Source organism: Larus michahellis, chromosome 3 (assembly GCF_964199755.1).
Source record: "Larus michahellis chromosome 3, bLarMic1.1, whole genome shotgun sequence".
Lineage (NCBI taxonomy): Eukaryota > Metazoa > Chordata > Aves > Charadriiformes > Laridae > Larus > Larus michahellis.
In genome coordinates this window covers 60,099,565-60,119,396 of record NC_133898.1, presented here as the reverse complement: position 1 = coordinate 60,119,396, position 19,832 = coordinate 60,099,565, and the positions used below count along the sequence as shown (strand labels likewise).

At 41.2% G+C, this 19,832-nt stretch overlaps 1 protein-coding gene across 7 annotated transcripts in view; it reads right to left on the bottom strand.

Moving 5' to 3' along the window:
• LOC141740893 (SAM and SH3 domain-containing protein 1-like) overlaps positions 1 to 19,832 on the bottom strand; it is a 569,515-nt gene that overhangs the window by 64,728 nt on the left and 484,955 nt on the right. The window lies entirely within an intron of this gene.

Sequence of the window (19,832 nt, the reverse complement as noted above, 5' to 3'; positions counted from 1 at the left end):
TGTCAACAGGACGGAGTTCAAATCGCCTTCCTTCCAGCATCTAGGATATAACCGTCCACTCCAGGACTCGGTCACCCAGGCTCCCTTTGCAGTCAATGGAGAGAGAGAGGAACTCTTACAGAACAACTCGCCCGACAGGTTTCAGCTGCCTCAGGTTAGATGACGCAAGTCCCACTGGTGGTATCTAATTTAAGATTACAGGCCAGCTGCCTAAAAGGCATGTACTATTAACAACGAGTCTAGCTGAAGTCAGTGGGAAAACTCCAATTAGAATGGAGGAAGAAATTATAGTTGTCAGTATTGAGAACTACATTTTGCTGGTTGATCTGCGTGTGAAACCATGGGGGAATCGACTTGTGGCTATTTTATTCTCAGCCAGTCCTACCCCTAGTGAAGCTATTGCAAAGTGAGTACTGTAACCGAAAGGCCATCATAGCTGAGTAAGCAACCACAGTAGTATACATGCTCCAAAAAAATAAAAAAGAGGACATGGATTTATTTCTCAGTACTGGAGGTCTTTTTGTTCACGCATTCCTCAGCCTACATGTAAGTCTCTTATCTCTGTGAAATTGTACTTCCTATGCCCTTTCTTTACAGAAAGGGTGACAAAATGTTCTTAAGATTTAATACAAAAAAAGAAAACCAGACATAATTTTCTGGAAATGCAGACTTTTAATACTAAACAGGAAGTTACCACTGACTGCCACGAAGTGGTGTTGGATTAGCCCTCCCAGAAAGTTTGCAAGATCCAGAGTAGAAAGGAGCCTAGTCTGCCATCACACAACTAAGGGAGCTTGCACTGCTGGCCACGGCAGCCAGGAGGGCACAGGACAGCTCATGGCCATGTGCTTGCTAGTAAACAGGGCTGACACAGGGTCATTGCCCAACTGGGGGATTTTGCCTGACCACACGTTGTCTGCATATCTGCTTCTGCTGATTTTATAGCATGAAAAGGGAAACGAAGTCCTTGAGTGGAAGTCTGCATGAAAAGGCGACAAATCCAACAGGACTCCTCTAGTCAGGCAGAAGCTGGATGGAGCCCAGGGAAATTCCACAGATGCTCAGAGATCAGGGAAGTGAAATTAGCTATTTGGCACCAGGCATCCCTCTATTTCTCCATTAGCTCTGTCAAAATGGAATCCGAGTAAATTTTGCACCTGGAAAAGACTGCAGGCACATCACTCTGAATTCTCCTCAGGCACTCTCCCACCCCCACCTAGAAGTTCACGAGGGAGGGAAAGACAAGCCCCATGGTCCAAATGCTTCCCATTCATGAGCACCTCGTTTGTCCACACACTGCTGCACAGATGACAAAAATCAGCATTTTATTAGCTATCCCATCTTAAAAGTTTCACTATGCCAGTCAGGAGAATCCACTATGTCCCCAGCACGCCTTTATATCCCAACTTCCTGATGATTTATCTGTTGCCTTGAAACACTGCTTGCTGCAAGAGGTTTTTTAAAAAATATGCTAGTTTTTGTAAATTACCATTTACAAGACACTATCTGGGTTCCCAAGGCTTTACAGAAGTCTTTTGCTTGAGCAGTCGCTTGTGAAGTTGTAGCCTGAGATTGCAATTAGATGGAAAGTTACTATTTTCAGCCTAAAACTATTCAGCTGAATAGTCAGCTCTATCACCTGTAACAAAACCCTAAAAAAGCTGACTGTATTTGCTTTCTTTTTCCTCACTTACTGTCAAGCCCACCCTGTTAGAACAGAAACAGTTTTATAGGATCAAGATGACTGTAGAGTACAGAAGCAAGGACAACTCTCCTCTCCCTCCTCTCAAGCTCTAGTTTGCAATGCTGGAATGCAAAACACCTGATAGTCCCGTACTGTTCCAATTAATATTCATAACTACCTTTTCAGCAGAATTATATTTTTCCTATTGTCATTTAGACAAGAAACCAAAGGAAAATACTTAGGAAAATACTACTCTCGACTGAACTTCTGGCACAGATCTATATCACAGAACTTTTATCGGTCTTGAGCAATTCTATTTATTTAGGTTAAAATCCGTTAAACCTCACATTAAAATCCACAGGTTGTGCTGACTTTACTGCAGCAGGATCAGGGTCTTTTTTATACCAAGGGCTAATTCTAGAAGGTTGAGCAAATGTTGTACCATTGGCATGCTCTCAAGCACGCTATAACATCTTTTCAAAAAATATTTTCAAAGCTTAGTTTCATGAAAGTACACCTTTCACCCTTCTGAACCAAACCTTAAAAATGAAACAGAGGAGAGCTTGGATTTATAGAAACAGTGGCTGCAGTAACAGACATCCCTTCCCTGGAGGGAAGGGATGCCTGGAGGCATTTCCACAACTCTGGTCTTGACAAAGCAAGCATTAGAGTGATGGATATTTTCTCTCCTAGCAGTCTGCTGCCCCAGATAACTGCCCTCCACATGTGCCCATAAAGCGTCCCTGAGGTGTACCAGACATTCACAGCACCAACACACTATGCGGTGTTGGTCCAAGAAACCCAGTGATCTGAGAAGTGCATCAGTGCAGACTCCTTAAGCTACCTGATTAAATCCAGCGTTTTCCAAAAGCGCCTGATTTACTTGCATGGTTTCTGGACTTAAGGGGCCCTAAGTCACCCGTCCTGTACCCAGACACTGTTGGTGCATGCTGCACATGTCCAATACACTATCAAATCACAGCAACTAAGATCTGAAGATTCTGGAGAAACGGAGATATTAATAAATTGCATCCAACCCCCAGGGAACACATAAGAGGGAGAGCAAATGGTGGCTTAGCACCAGCTTGTCCAGCTCCCCTTGAGGTCCAAGGTTAGCACAGCCAGAATCTCAAATACTGACAGAGCCAGAGGAAGCTGTTGAAAATTAGTAATGCTAATATCCTGTAGAATGAAGCCCACTGAATTTAAACTAGGGATTCCTCCATCAAGTTACCTATGGCCGATTTAGAACAATCTCAGTGCGCAGTAACATTTTGTTCTCCCAGCTTTAAAGCCATATTCTTAGCAGTCCTACTTCCTTCTTGTCTCCTTCTTCACCCAAAGCTGATACCATCAAGATGAAAGCCGCAGGGCAATGTCCCGAGGTCCTGGCTGAAGCTGTGATCCAGCAGCTAGAGGAAGGGAAGCATTCAGAGGCATCACGCCACCCAGGTACTGCCTGGTATCACCAACCCTTCCGCACTGCGGGTGCTGCAGAAAGCAACTGTGGAGCCAAACTGATAGGGCTTGGGAGCTCTGGTGCAGAAGGGCAAATCAGCAAAGTGATTTTTACATATCTCTCATTTTGAAAGAAAACATGTGTTGTAAGCTTAACAAGAAGGATTTGTGACTTATGCTTCAAGCCTTAAGTTGTTCACCTCAGGGCTCAAGAAAGAAGCTTCCTTCACAGGTAGCTTTTCTGCTTACTTTGTGCACTGGGTGATTTATGTGATCATCTGTTTCTTTTCAAATTATTGTAGGCTTCTAAATATTGTGATTTTGGTTTTATATACTACCTTCCTTGTAAAAATCTTGAAAACAGTTTTACAATTGTTTATGAACTAAGCCTGAAAGATGCACATGGGAAGAAAGTACAAAGCACAAAATACAGAGGGAAGAAGCTGGAAACCCATTTCCTGACTGGAATGGCAGGTTTTGAATTCATGAGGGGCTTTTCTTCCTGTGATAACTTCAGTTCATGTGTTCTCTATGTAACGTAACAGATAAGGGACATCTTCACCTTGAAGACTTTGCTGTTCTGCTCCTGAAATACACAAGCATAGGAGAGAAGAGCATCCAAAAGGAAACCTGGTTACCCCGGGTAAGGCTCACATCTTCTAGGGGGAACGTGCATATTTTAATTACCTAAACATAAAGCTTCATCTATGCTCCACACCACAACTTAGTTTAGGAAATTACATTCATTGAATGAATCCCTTCTAATTAGAAATTCATTAACATCTTCACAGTTTCTGCCACAGGAGCTCTATCCACTTGAATTGTAAATTTAAACACACCTCTGCAGATCCCAAGACAGGATTATTCTCACTGTGTGGAGAGCAACTGCACAAAGTGAGACCTAGGTGAGTTCTGGGAAAATTCAGTGACATAACTAGTGGAAAAGGAGATGGCTAAAATGCTCATATAGTCACAAATAATTTTATGAAACCATTTCAGCAGGTGTAAATAAAGCACCCACAGCAGAAAACTTCTGTGAGAAAATTCTGCCAGTCTCCTCCCCCGAACTTTTTCCCTGTTTGCTCTGAACACACACTGCATGTTCTAGTCTAGCTTCTGAACTCATTAAACAAAGCTACATCTGAAAGATAGCCAGAGCACCGAAGGTCTCCAAGAGTTTGTTTTACTTTGAAAGCAAACGTTCTGCCTAGAGTCCTCCACCACGCACCATATTGCAGCCTCTGCAGAAGTTCTGGAGAAGGTGAAGGGAAGCCCCTGTGCAGTGACAGCACAGATACACAGGTGTGTAATGGAAATTGCCCACAAGTCCCTAGCTATGGGTCACAGCTCAGAATAAAGAAATAAAAAAAAAGACCTAACCCTGTGGCAACTGCCTCCGCAAGTGTTTGAGGGAATTAACCAGCTCAGTGAGTTTACAGTGGTACAGATTAGTAAAAGTTCCATTTTGAGTCTCAAACCGCAAGCTCTGCACCATCCCCGTAGCTGTTTCAGCAAAGAGTGAAGGCTTTCGCCTCCATTACTCTTGCACATTACAGTCAGTTCTGACACATGCTAGGTAATAGCATCCTACAGCAGCAGCAAAACTCTGGATCAAGGAAATGAGGTATGTGGGAGTAATGGTTAAAAAGTGGTGTTTCAAACAATACTTCTACACATGAAATAACAGTCCAAGCGTCTGTGCCTCATACAGCAGTGCAGATGCAGGTAAACATTTAGCTTAACTACTGACGAAATGCAGCTTCAGAGAGAACATGCTGCTACAGCACTCACATGTCTGCTTTTAGTATTAAGTAGGGAAGAAAAATCATGCCTCTCAGCTTGACGCAAATGTTGGAATCTATTGAACGTAACACATCATGGGGGGAAGCGTTTGACACTCTCCCCTCTGCCAACAATAAAAACAGAAGGTTTTTTTGTCCATCTCAAATACATTGCATTCAACATTAAGGCTGGAAGCCACAGAGGCTGAAAAACATTCCACGATGATTTAAAAAAACATAATTCATTAGCAATTACAAAGAAACTGCAGCTTTTGTAAAGCCCTGTAACAATGAAAAGTGAGACAGTGCTAACTCATAAATCCACTTGTAAAAAAAAAAAAAAAAAGAGAGGCTGAATCCAGCGAAATTATGGCACAGACAAAAACCCAACAGCAACGGGCTTCAGAGAAAGGAAAGTCGATATGGGAACACAGCGTTCTTTAGTGGGAAAATTGAACACCTTCTGATCAATTTTCCAAAAAAGAGGCAGCAAGCCAAGAACTATGCTAGCTGCCTCTGTGCTAAAAACATATTAATATAAAGGCACATATATGTGATTGGGACACAGCAGGCCTTCGATTGATGTATTTTACACCCATTACCCAAATGGTAAAATAGTAAAGCGCTCTCGTGCTGGCATAACTGCATCTATACTAAGAGCTCTTGGTGGTATAAACAGGATGAATAAGACCTGCTATGTTTGCTTAAAACGCCTCAGGTCAGTCAGCATCAACTTTTATTATACAGATGAGGCCAAAAATAACTTTTGTGAGGAGAAAAGATGGAAAACACAGTGAAGATGCGGGTTTCCAGGGAGGACTTTAAGGTAGCGAGGGTGTTTGTGGCATCGGGAAGAGCTGTAATGTTTCAGAAGGATGAAAAAGCCCAGACAAACCACATCAAGAATGGTTAAATGCGAGGCCGGAGAGGGCTCAGGACGTGAGGCAGGGAGGGAGGTGTGAGGCAAAGCCCAGCTGGCCGCTGCCCAAAGCAAGGGGCCCTTCTTGTGCAGGAGCTTGACAAGGGGCCTGGGGACGAGCTGTCACTTCCCCCAGGGAGAGGGTTTTGGCCTGTGGGAAAGCAACACAAAGAAGGGAGAAAATAAATGAATAAACAAACAAACAAACAATGGCTTGTTACAGCGTACTTCGCGGTAGGAACAGTCTGGTCAGCCAAGTACAGACTCCTTGCCCAGCTGCTGACCCTTCAGCAAGGACGGCTATGGCAGCGAGCGGGTACCTCGTCCTCAGTCACCACCTGAACCGATACCCTCAAACAACGAGGGAGTCAGCACCTCTGTGAACAACATTTCCCCACCCCTGTGCTTTCCTGTAACTGCAGGGCCAGGAATTTAGAGTAGTTTTGAAGTGAAGCACTCACAGCATCACCGATAAGATGAAAATAATCACAAGCAGCTCCGCGCCTTGAAAGCCATGGCAGAATATGTCAAACTTCTTTCTGAGTATCAACAGTCCTGATCTGGTTTTATGTGCTTTTCAAATTCAGGATACCCACTCCTCTGGGTCAATGACGTTCTCCATTTCCCTTCCGTGAAACACTTTTCAGATCTTACCAATTTTTTATTTTCACATACGCAAAGTTGTACTACATTTGTATTATGCTTATTTGCCATTTTCTCAATTTCTTTTCAATGCTTTCAAGAACAACAAAAGACGTATTTTCTTTTTGAAAACCGGCAAGAGAAGGGGAAGTCCAGGCTAAGACCAATGCCTCCAGGAAACTTCTACAGCCGTGCTATAAATCCTTTCAAACAGGCATACCATGGACACAAGCGAACAACACAGGTCCACTGTATGTTGTATTTGTATTGAGACTGTATTTGTGTACCTAAACGCCAATATCTGTGCCTCCAACACATAAAATTTCAGATGATCTATACTGCAAATGAATAGAAGCTTTCACTCTGAATCAATCAATACACTCCAGACTCATGGATTCTTGTGAAATGGGTTGTTACTGTAATACTAATGAATTTTTGCAAGCATACTCCTTTTCACATCATCATTTATTGTGCTACCTAAGATTCAAAGACTCCACATTGCTTTCACTTTATGTTGTACCAAACAATAAGTTACCAATGAATTATTCAGAAGATCTGTAGCAGAAAACACAAACCACAGTTGACTTTGAGTTATTAAGGCCTTAAAAACCCTAGGAAAATTCAGAAGTAGGTAAAGCAGAAGAAAGCACTACTCAATATGAAACCCATAAAGGAATTTTTTGTATTACCACAAATGCATGGAGTACCAGCAATGAAGTCCCTCATTTCATAGAAAAAAATAAAAATACTTTGCATTAATTTCATTCTGTGAAAGCAGTTATTTGTTTTACTTAGTTAAAAAGGAGACAGATTAAAAAAAAAAGGTTGGAAAGTTATCTAGTGGAAAACAAAGGATATTTTAGTTCAAAACTTTCCCCTGACCTTTTCTAATCTATGTAAAGCTGCAATGCATTTTGTATCAGAAACTTCCATCATTACAGTCACTGTAATGCACAGACTGGCATAAAATTAGACAGTTCTCTCCATTTATTTTGCTTGAGACACCTTACATTCAGAGACTCAAAAAAAAAAACCCAAATACACGTGAAAGAGATACGACTCTTTCCGTTGGATACTTCAGCTGCGGTGGGCAAAACCAAAATTCAAAACTCAGCATCGTTGTGGGCAGTGGAAGAAAAGCAACAATTCATGAGAAATCTGGCACCACCCTTGTTTCTACAACTGCTACCCTTTGGGCTGCCTGTTGCTGCTATCAGGCCATGCTTTTCAGAGCTCACGACTCCGCTTGGCTTCATAAGCCTCCGGTAAAATTTGCACCTATATCCAAGTTTCCAATTTTAAAAAGTTTGTACGTATAGAGGTACATATACCTAACTCTTCATTTTCTTTTAAATGAGAAATTGAACCTTTCAGAACAGGATAAAGCATTTATTTAATTCAAGAAAATCTATCAGATTTAAGACTTTCTCACACCCAACACAGAATTTCTAAAAGTTTTAGTGCTACTGCTCAGGAAATGGATTTTTCTTTTAAATTTTTAGAGAAGTGAAAGAATCCAGTAAAGTACAGGAAAAAGAGGCAACAGAACCATGTAACAGGGAGTTGAGCTGAGCCAGGACCTGACCCACATTATCCTACATCCCTGGCACGGAGTCTTATTACGCGGCTGTGCCCACAGGCACATTTACTGTTTTTTTCCTCATCTTTCCATGAAGAAATTCAAACAGCCTCCTGTTGCATCCTTCCATGAAGAAAGAATTATGTCAAAACTTTCAGGATTTGGGCAAAATGGATTCTTGCTTTCCAACTGATAGTAAAATTGCACCTTCCCCCCCCCCCCTCTTTCAGAGGTTAAAAACATCAACAGCTGCAAGCTCAAAAATGCAGACACCCTGAACTCAGGTCTTCGTCGTCAGAAAGTGCCTTAGCTTTCAACCCGTCCATTCACAGTGGTTTAGACTCGGTAGGTCTTTTCTGCTGATTTGCACTTTCAGTTTAGTGTTTTAAATCCAGTTTAGTTCCCCCTTCGTGAGTCCTATGTTCATTATTTCATGAGAAGACCCCAGTCAGAGAGCTATAATAACATGAGATATGCTGATTTAATGACTTATAAACAAGGAGGGCTGGTGGGGTCTGACCCCCATTTCAGCCGCTCTGACAGCAGAAACAGCAGAAATACAGATAGAAAAGGTTTAGAAAAAACTTTCTGTCAGACAAACTTGTGTCAGCATATGGGGAACTGACTCTTTGCTAACATTTGTTATTACAATAAACTCATTCTGAAGCAGTTTCTTTCAGTACCCTTTTTAAGAAGGCACACTTGAAGCAGGAAAGAAACTGGTCATACTGGGAAAAGCGTTGTTTTTTCTAAAATCTGACTTTTATAATGATTTAAAAAGCAGATTCAATGCTTAGCTTGAAATCAAACTGGTTTTGTTTACTATGTAGGTATGTGAAACTGAACACCTGAAAATTAAGATGGATAATATGAATTCATTCCCTAGAGGTAGGCACTGAAACGCTCGCTCTCAACCTGCATAAACACACGCCAGGAATGTGAGGGGGTGAGGGAAGAGAGACAAAGGTGGATAGTTGGGTGCTAACTTCAAAGTCTCCTAGAAAGTGAGGGAGAAATTAATTTCTTGAACAAGAGAACTGAAATCAAATTAACCATATTAATGCAAAAAGGATTAGCCCACAAATTGCTAGTCTGTATTTATACATCCTCTCTGCTACAAAAACTGCCTTTGATAAAGAGACTCTTAAATTAACTATTTGCTCCTTACCTTTGAAATTTAAGCCTATATTTGATGGATGCTTTAGGGCCAGACTCTTACTTATGACGAAGACTTTAGTCTTTATCACTGGCTGTCACATGATGATAATTATCAAACTGAATTTCAAATCAACTCTGATGCATTGTATTAGGCCCAAAGACGACATGAAAGATTGCTTTCATCAGAGGGAAAAACTATTATTGAAAGCCATTATACCACTTGGCATAATTCTGTGTATTCACAAAGAAGATACACAGCACCCTTGTTTGACAACATTAAGAAGTAATTAATGCCTTCTACACATACGTGATAGAAATCTGTATCTACACAACCACTGACAGACGTATTCTTCATTTTCTTTTTACATTTAAAGTAAGACTGGACTATAAACTCTTATGCTGTAGATGGAGTAGTTAAGAGTAATGGCCCCAAGTGGTGGTGCAGCAAATGGAAGCCGTGCTCTATGGGATTACTGCTGCAGCCAGTTTTGCTTTGAAGGGTAATGGTGTGACAGTAACATCTGACAGCTCCAATACCAATCAGCACAACTGCTGGTAAGGGGTTAAATTAAAGGCTTTAATCACACCATTAACAGCTCCCACTGTTGGGCCAGGCTCCAGCCCAGCTGCAGAGCTCCAGCCAGTTCTTGCAAAGCTCAGCTGTTCTGCTGAAAAGGCACCAGTGGGCTCCTGCCACTTAACCAGCTCTTGGGATAGAAGGTGGGTTTTGCCCTGGCACACCAGCCAGACAGCAGAAAAGTGGTTAATACAGGTTTCAGTCATTCTTAAATTTAAAGGGCAAAGCAAGAGGCCCAGAGGTTTTCCCCAGGAGAGGACAGCAGGGACCAGAACCCCCTCCCCAGGGACACAGCAGCCTCCTGGTGAGATCAGGCTTGTGCAATCCCTGGGGCTGACTCCCACTCCTGCCAGCCCAGGGACACCACACCGCTTTCAGGCAAGCGCAGGACACTGATGCACAGTTTTGCTTTGCCTTGCTGTGTTTCTACACAACATCCGGTTACCCCATCACAGACTGGGCCAGGGTCTTTTCCAAACAGAAGGACAATTGCTGAACGATGAACAAAACTAGTACATCTAGTTTTGAAGAACATCTGCGGAGAAAAAAATAATTATGACGCTGTCATGTGCTGCTTACAGAGAAGGCATTTGAACCTCAGCAAACAGCTGACCTTCAGTAATCACAGCAAACTCAGACCTGAGGAATCCGCAAAGAAAGCTGCCACCACTGCTCCAAGCAAATCATCTGCAATCATCATGCACAACTATTCACCAGAGAATTGAGAGTCCTCCAGTAAACCCTAACAAATGATTCTCTCACGTAACACTTTTTCCCTGGGCAATTAAAATACATACTCCCAATTCAGCTGCTTAGACCGTTTTATTCCTGAAGTGGCAACTACAATAGGCTTCTTCCCAAGTTGCACTTGCAACTTCAGCCTTTCTCGACACCAGACTATGGGTCACGCTTGACTTCAAGGACACACACAATTGGCAATGCAGAAACAAATGAAGCACAAGTGCGGAGCAGACTTGCACTCCAAGAGCCACCCGCAGTTTTTCAGTGACGCAGTGTGTACAAGTAGCACATACACTTCATTCCAGCAAAGCCTGTACGACTTTGCACTCCCTCGTGGACCTTCTTATTTAACCTATCCACTCAGCGCCATATTTCATTATTAAAGGAGTATTGCAGTCACAGTTAATCAAATTGTGGCATTAAAAATGCTGGCATGCATTGCTTGAATTTTTACAAATTGTCTTCCAAACACACATAAAAAGAAACGGAGCTCTCGGCAACCAGCAACTATTTCTTTTTGAAGGTCCATTCAAAACCCAGCCCCTTTGCTAACAGCACTAAACAGTGTGCTTAGGCAGGCCATGCAGCAGCACAAGTTGACCATAAGTTATGCCGTGAAAAAACTAGTTAAATGGCAACTAGGAATGCCATGATAAACTAGTTAAAACTAGCAAATTAAGTGAGTATGCCTCATCTGTACTGCTGCAGAGGAGGTTCAGCCCTCCCCATGCCTTAGCAGAATTGTAAAACTAAATAATTGAAAGGAGGACACTTACAACTGTAAATGCAAGAAATGCCTTTGTAACCTTGGAGGCCAGCTAGAGCAAGCACGATCCACATTAAGCCCAGCTGATTTAAGGACAACATAAAGGCCATCTTTTACTGTCTTGCTGCAGAAACTTGGGGCTTCATTATGACTCCTACTTCATACAACTAAACCTTCCCAATCATCTTCTAAACAGGTGTCTACACTGAACGGAAATAGACCAAAACCAACCAACCAAAAAACCAGGGAATAAATGAAATATTATGGGCCATGAAATGACAAGACTAGAAGCGACAGAAAATGTTGAGGGCTGGGACACACGTGCAGAAGAGAAAGGGCAAGGCAGACTGCACACTGCAATCCCCAAAGTAGCCTCAAAGTGAGCCAGACCTCACCCTGGAGACAGAGAAAATACCTGTAACAAAGAATCATCAACAAAACCATTAAAAAAACCCAATCAATTGCACAAACCCCTCAAAGAGAAAGGCAGTAGCAAAGGTACAAAAGAAAACATAAAACTCACAAACATCTAGTAAATCAGACCTACAAGTCCATAGACCCTGAAGCTTCTTAACTACACTGCAGTATTGCTATGAGTGATAATAACTCTCAATTTCAGTCTAAACCAAATGGCAGTCAAAAGCTTTAGACTGGGGGGGGAATCTATTGAAGTCAAATCATTTCAGTTAATGATTTGCTGCCAAGCACTTTCAGTGCTGCTTTGTCATTGCTGGCAAACCCACGGAGCAAGCGCACCGCAAGCTGCCCGCCTGCAACCAGCAAAGGGTTTGCTGCGGAAGGGAGCGTGCTGGGTCTTGTCTTCTCTTCCCTCCAGCAAATATAAGTTATGCATGCAAAACCTGGCGAACAAATGACCGAATTACCCCATCTTTGCAAATGTCTTTGTGTAAGCGTTATGACTCAGTTTGCTCTTAGGCCCTCCAACTAAATTAATTTACTGTGGTAAGGAAAATCTGAGCAAAGTAAAATCTAAGCTGTACAAACACCTGCAAGAGTTTCTAAACGCCTGGGTTTTTGCAGCCAAGACCTGCTTGTTTGGGCAGGTGCTGCCACTGTTATGGGAGTGTCCATGGTACAAATTCCTCTGCTCAACTGCTTCCAGCAGGGAAAGCTTCCCTGGCTTCTTGGAAACAAGTCTGCTCTAATCACGACAGCAACAAAATGTCTTGACTGAAAGCATCGTTTTTTTTCTGCTCAGACTCCTCTTAGTATATTTGCGTTTTTTACAGGTTATGTCCCTGACAGGGTTTAGTTACAACAGCTTGAGGCTCTCATCAGTGCACACACCATTTCTTTGAAAGTTTTTCTTGTTTCAGATCCAGTTCTAACACAAACTGGTCCTCAATAATGTTTTTTGTCTCTTATTCAAGGTTACGTGCACTCTGTGAATAAGTGCATGCCAATGGATACAGAATGGGTTTTCAATTACACAAGATTTTGTTAAAAACAAGTGAAACAAAAATAGTATATTAGCAAATGTAGATGAAACTACAGAACAATCTCCCGTATGCTACACTAGGCTTTCCCAGATACCAACAGGTCCCCCTATACGAATTACATCAAGAGTATTACAATGGGCTCAGGGTGCTACTTCTATAAAGAAACTACTGTTTTATGTATTTCCACTGTCTTATAAACCAGAAAGAGACACACAGTGCAGTTCATCGGCATCGAGTTATCTTCCCTGTCTTTCTAGTCTGCTCTTCATTTAGTTTAATCTATGGTCATTCTTTTATATATATATATGTGTGTGTATATATATATATTTACGTATATATATATTAATACCATCTTTCAGAGAAATTGAGAGGTTAGGACAACAAAGTATTTAAGCAGGTGCCTGGCAACAATTCTTGTGTTTAAACTTTGGCATGTTTTTGCATGCTTTACTAGATGGAATCCTGATCCTACAGGACAGGATACAAGCAGTAAGAGGACAAACTAGTAAATAATACAGGATGCCTTAATTTTTCATAGAAGGGAATTGTAATTCCTGTAGAAATTGCAGCTTTCATGTTTCACCATGCAAAAGCTGCAGTTTCTATACAACCATCAAGCCCTTAGAGAACAGACAGATCTTTTTAAGTTTGGAGAAAGACTAAATCACTCACTGTCCAAGCATATCCAGAGGCTGATCTTTTAACAGTTCATTGATTCACATGAAGAAAGACGACCAGAGGGTGGAAACTGGTCAGTGCTAGGAAAGAACGGGGGCTGCAGCAATTTCAGGGAGATTGCCTGAAGCCAGTTTCATTATTCATCATACCTCACAAATGCAGGCAAATCCTCACACCTAGGTATCCTCCTCACACACCAAAATTCTGAGTGGGCTCATATGACTGCTAAATTGCAAAGGGAGAGACAACATAATTCCTTAGATGTCAGAGACCTACTGGTACTCTGCACTTCTGAAAAGAAGGTCTAAATCTTGACGAAATTGCAATGCCAAAACAAAAGTCATTTCTGATTTGAAGAAAAAAAGCCCTGAAAAATATCAATCCACCAATTGTCTGTGTTAACTTTTTCCAAAGTATGTGATGACACTAGACCAGATAAGTTATACTTGTATTCATAACTGATTTAATCTCCTCCTCCTTGTGTTTCCCTGTCCTTGACAAGTACCCAATTCCAGCTCCCCGTAAAAAATGCATGGAAAATGTATATACTGAAATAGAGATCTGTTTTCAAATCAAATACAGCTCATCAGAACTTTAAAATGACAAAATTTAAGCTTAAATAAGGTGAGAGCATTGATTTGACAGGATCCTTATCCTTTACACTTTTTAAACAATAACTAAATTGCCTCCCAGCTGTCAGTTTGAATTAGACAGTATTAATTACATGAACACTCCATTATTAGCTCTTTATATTAACAGTTTTGTTCGCTCACTCCTTCAGTACCCTTCGGATCTAATTAAGAAACAACTTTAAACACCACAACGTTGCATATTTCAGAAGGCATGGACTGAATGGTTTTTCACAACTCTTCTGCAGCTGCCCCCCCGCCACGCGGCCTTGAAGTGCCCGCAAAGATTCAAAATGCTGCTGCTGTTGTTTAGGTACTAAAATGTGAGGTTATCTCAGTAGATCACTCACACTCCAGTCTCTTTGCTGGCTATCCAACGTATCTGCTGTAAAAACTGTTCTTCATGGCCTTTGCCTATGTGCTACTAAATGAATCTGTTTTCTTTGCACGTCCTTGGCTTCCTTAGCACTGGCAAATGCTCCTCTTTTATACCATCCCTTTCTATCACTTCAAGGCTCAGTGTTAGAGGACAAAAAGACATTTTGCAGTTTATTGAAAAAAGAAAAATGTTAGCTGGTCGGAATGAAAAATGAATGATCTGTTTGCTTTAATACCTCGAAAATCAGCTTCTTGGTAGCTATAAACGTCCTTGCAATCATTATTTTCAACAAGCATGAAAGTAACGAGATTGTTTTGCTTAGCAGTCCATTTAAAGTAGGAGGAGTTACAGAAAAACGACGACTGCAGTTTTAGAGGCTGGCACGCAAGGCTAATTTGAGCCTGTTTCTCTCTTTCCGACTGCTTCTCCCACCTCTCTAATTCCAGGCATACTGCAAGCCATAAATTTTGATGTCCTCCACACCAGGGAAAAGGGAAGTAAAAGTCTTCAAAGAGGAAAAAAAGTATCCTCCAGAGTTTTCTTCTGCATATTTTGCACTTTGTGCTGCCTCAAGCGACATATTTGCTTTTTAAAGCCGTTTTTACCATACACTGTCCTAGTCTCTGTGGAAGCTGCTCCCAAGGGGTTTTTCCACAGCTCCACACTTCAAGAAGTGATTTGTGTGGTGACCACGAAACACACAACGCACTGCTATACCCAGGAAGAGAGAAACTAACCCAAAACCTACTCAACCTTGAGACTATACCTCCCACCCAGGACAGCCACTAGATTCCCATCTGTTAAGCTGCTTTGAACTCTCTTATTCGTACTGCTGAAGAGCAGGTCGGCAGCTCCAACAGCAAAATTGGGAAGAGCATGGTGTGATGGTCAGAACAGAACACGGCCACAAAGCCCAAACACACAGGAGACTACTTCAGAAGATGGTGCTCCCTGGGGGGAAACTTGAGACAAAGTCAGCAGCGCAGCGCTGATGTATCTGTAGATTACACTGAACATTATTCAGACTGCTGTGGTTTTTCTGACGGACAGCAAGACTCCTCACACCTACTACTCCTCCTGTAATAAACTAGCTCAATGCAGCGCTGAGTGACTCTGTGGTAGGTTCATCAAGTGGACCTATGGAGGAAAAAAAAATTCTTCTTCGTTATTTTCACGTGCTCTAGCTGCAAATACTTGGAACAAGCCTCTCTAGGGTTTAGGAGCCTGAAATGGAACTACCCAGGCTATCACATCAAAAAAAGTGGAAGGTAGCTATTATAGTGCCTGTTCTGCCTCAAATTGCTAAAACCATTCATTACATGCCTCCCCTACAATGCCCAAAGACAACATAGAGAATTGTTTATTACAAAGATGAAAAGGACATCCTCTAGGGGGTGGGAACCCAAACAAAAAACCCCAAAACCACCACAAAGGCAGCACAGAAACTGAAGTGTTTCCCTTCTCACCTTCTGTGAATGGCACTCACAAAACATTAAAAGAGTAATCTAGACATTAAAAATACTGAGTTCCTCTTTCAGTTCTGCTACTGACTTTATTATCTCAAGGGAGTTACTTAAACCCTTTGTGTCTCAATATATTTGTCTGGAAACAAGAATTCTTACCTATGGTACTTCACTGCTTTATCAAAGTTTTTGTGAAGCTGCCTGAACACCTCAAAAAAGCCATACAGAGGTAAAAATAACTACAATTACAGCGTGTATCTCCTTTCCTTTGTGCCCTGCGTTTGCAGCTGATGGCCATCAGCGCATGCCGTCTCAACTCAGCCCATGGTGCACAGCTGGCTGCCCAGAGAGGATTCTGCTACTGCAACCACCCCATTGCCAAGACCAGCCTTGAAAACCACCAACAAGATGGATCATCTGAGAAAACAACCACAAAACACCCTGTGACTGTCTCACACTCAGTCCCAGACAAAGCTCTCTCTCCACATTCTCATAGGGATGTGTATGTGGTGTTTCTGCTTGTTTAATTAGACGTGCTAACTAACGGCAGGGGTAGCTAACTCTAGGGGTCCAAGAAAGCAGAAAGAGAAAACACAGCGAGAGTGAGCAGCTATTTTACCAATAGCCTTTGTGAAAGCAAAGTTGGCAAATGCCCCAGCAAACAGATAAAGTCTTGTTCAGTAGGCTACGTACTTAACCCTACCTTATGTATGTAACTGTATGGCTATTGTCAGGTCCTTAATTTTTTAGAGTAAATAATCACTTTGAAAAAAATAAATGGAGGGAGGAACAAAAGAGTATAATTGCCTTTTTTTTTTTTACGACAATCCAATTTCCTGAAAAAAAAAAAATCATTCTTCTTAATTTGCCCTGCTTTATTAAAAGCGTGCGTGCCAAGCTGAGGTAACATCTCTTATTGTTACAATTTTGATTTATGCAGCAATTCATGGTTTGCTCTGTGTGAACTCTGACTCTGGATACACACACACAAACAGTCTTGCAGACTTCATGGACTGCGGCTATACTTCCACCACTCACATAAAAAACCCAACTGAAGTACCCAACTTAATCTTCTTCCTCAAACTTCCCGTTTTGACAAAAACATTTAGTAATTGTGCTCTGAAATCAGACTTGGAGGAGAACGTGCCAGCAGTTTGCACTGCGCCCCTAATTAAACCAACATATTTATGATCTCCATAAATTCCCTGTGTAGCCATAATGTAATTGTTTCTATATGCCAGTTTCACAATATCTGCAAATATTTTCATGTTATCAGCACTGCCTTGCTGACTACTTAAGATAAGGTCCTAACCTAGCAATGCAAACGAGACTTAAGGTGTGTCCCACATATTAATGAGAAATGGGAACCATCCACAAAGAGCCTTCCACTCCTCCAGAAAAATCTCTCCTGACTGCACAAGATTACCTTTTCTAGATTATTTAAAGGGATAGCATTATGAATATACTTTATTTTCTCCCCGTCTTCTTCTGACCTTACATCCCTTAAACAGAACGTCCTTAATTTTTTTTGCAACTCCTTCAAACGCAAATTTATGTTCCTTTGGTGATTGCCGCTTTCTGCACTTGCCGAGCCTTTCACATAGGTCTGAATGAATATCCTGAAATTTCCATCAACTCCAGAGAATGAACATTACTACATTCAACACTTACAAGCTTAATTTATTTTCTTGCAATTTTGAGAAAATTTATCTTGGCAAACGAAAATCCAGAAATGGCCCACAGCCAACTGTCAAGAAAATGTGGAAACCAAAAGCAGCAGCACATCCTGTATGCCAAACACCAGGAACACCCGTTTGCTATGTTATTTCTCAGTGTCGCTGAAGAAGCATCATTTGTCATCAGTCAAACCCGGCCACTGTCCCATCACAGGCTTGATCCACACCCAGTCAAGAGAATGGACTCTGTCAATAGGCACCGGATCAAAACCAAATACTTCTAAGAAGTTAAATAACTTCCGTATGCCTCTCTCTAACCATCTGTAAAATGAATATTTTAGCACCCACCTTTGTGCAATGCACAGATGCAAGTCATATATAACAATAATCTGTCTGCCTACACAGTAATACCACGGCACAAAACGAAAGTAACTCCTCAGAGTGCTGTAGGTACAGTCTGTCCTCTTCAGGGCACTCATAAACCACTACCTGAAAATGTGTTTTCAGAAAGAGATGTCATGATGTTGGTGAAGGACAGAAGCTATTTTACACGATATGCCCTTACACTTCTACAATGATATTTTACAAACAAATCAAGTGAGCACTGCAGAAGTCTCCTTTCCTGTATGGTTTTAAATATTTTTGATGAAGATTGTATTTTCCACAGAAAAGTCAGGGGGCGGGGGGGGTGACAACAGGAAAGTAATTTCAGCAGGAATGTTTGTGAATAGGGTACTATTTCACATTAATGAAAACGAGATCATAAAATAGTCTGCGAACTAAGAAAGTGGCAGACAAACACCTATATTAAAAACAATAGTTTTCCCCATCATAAGACACGTTCAGGATACTGGTTTTGAAACAATAAAAACTAAATCAGGAGTTTAAAATATAATTCCATACAACACCAGGATGTCGGACATTGGGAAACAAGTTACATAAATAATTTTGTTTCACAAAGCAATTATATCATTGTAAATCTATGCAATATAGTTTGTCATTGGATTTCAAAGTCATCAGGCACAGGAGGAATGCAACTGTGTTTAGTTTGTGAACATCTCAGGAAAGTTTAAAATCCTATACTAAGTAGTGGGCATTAATATTACATGAAAATGACAAAAAACAACAAACACTTATTTTTACAGCTCAGTTCTACTGAAAGGAAGGTTGGATGGCAGTCATGTTACTGCCTGAGTTGACCTCTTGTTTTGTCTTTACAGCAGCAAGCAATAAATAAGGCCTTCGGGGTTCAAGATCAAGTAATTCATAACTAAATTTATGGAAGGCTCCACTACAGAAATCAATAAATAGTGACTAAAGCAGGCATTATGAATAAAACAACTTCATCATACCGGTAACTCCACTTGAGAGGACGGCAAAAATTTTCTACATAGCAAGTATATACCAAACCAATCCATGGAATATAATTTGCACTGAATAAACTATCTAACATTTTGCACGTGGCCTCAGTGTTGAGACAGGTTAAGTTCCCTCCATCTTTTTGCAAGGTCACATGTAAATACAGGGGGTTCTCTGGACCCTTCACTGTCACTCTTACTTACAGGCTGACTCTTTCCTACAAATATCCACAGGGGCATGTGCTTTACAGAAGGAGCTGAAAAAACATCTACATCAATTAAGACGACTAAGGGAGCACATAACGGGACTGCTCAATTAAAAACTGCCACCCCAGAACCTTGCCTAATTATTGCCAAAGTTAGCATGTTCTATATAAATATACCCACATGTATTTTTTATATATATATACACATATATATATATACACACACATATACATATTAGATCGATAAATACATGCTTGATCTCTGCTGATAGATCAAACGAGAAAGGTGCAAAGAGCGACTGTTGTCTACTTCTATTACCAAGGAGCAAAGGGCTGGAAGGTGCTGTCATTATCCATTACGCAGACAAAGGTTGTTTTCATATAAGGCTTCATTCTAGAAAAACAAACATGTCAATCCAAAACCACTGCTAGGGAAATAACTGATGAAAAAGCAGGTTATTCTGGCCTAATGTTGGGAAATCAGATGCTATTAAACATGGAGAACTGAAAGGTACTGCATTTAAAACAGAATTACCCAGACAAAGAGATCCAGGGTGGGGAACATCTGGAGAGCTAACAGGTTGGCAGAAAAAAAAATGTAGGGATTACCATGAATCATAATTCAAGCATAAATCTTAGCATCATGTTGCTGCGTAAAGAACCACTATTGTATTACAA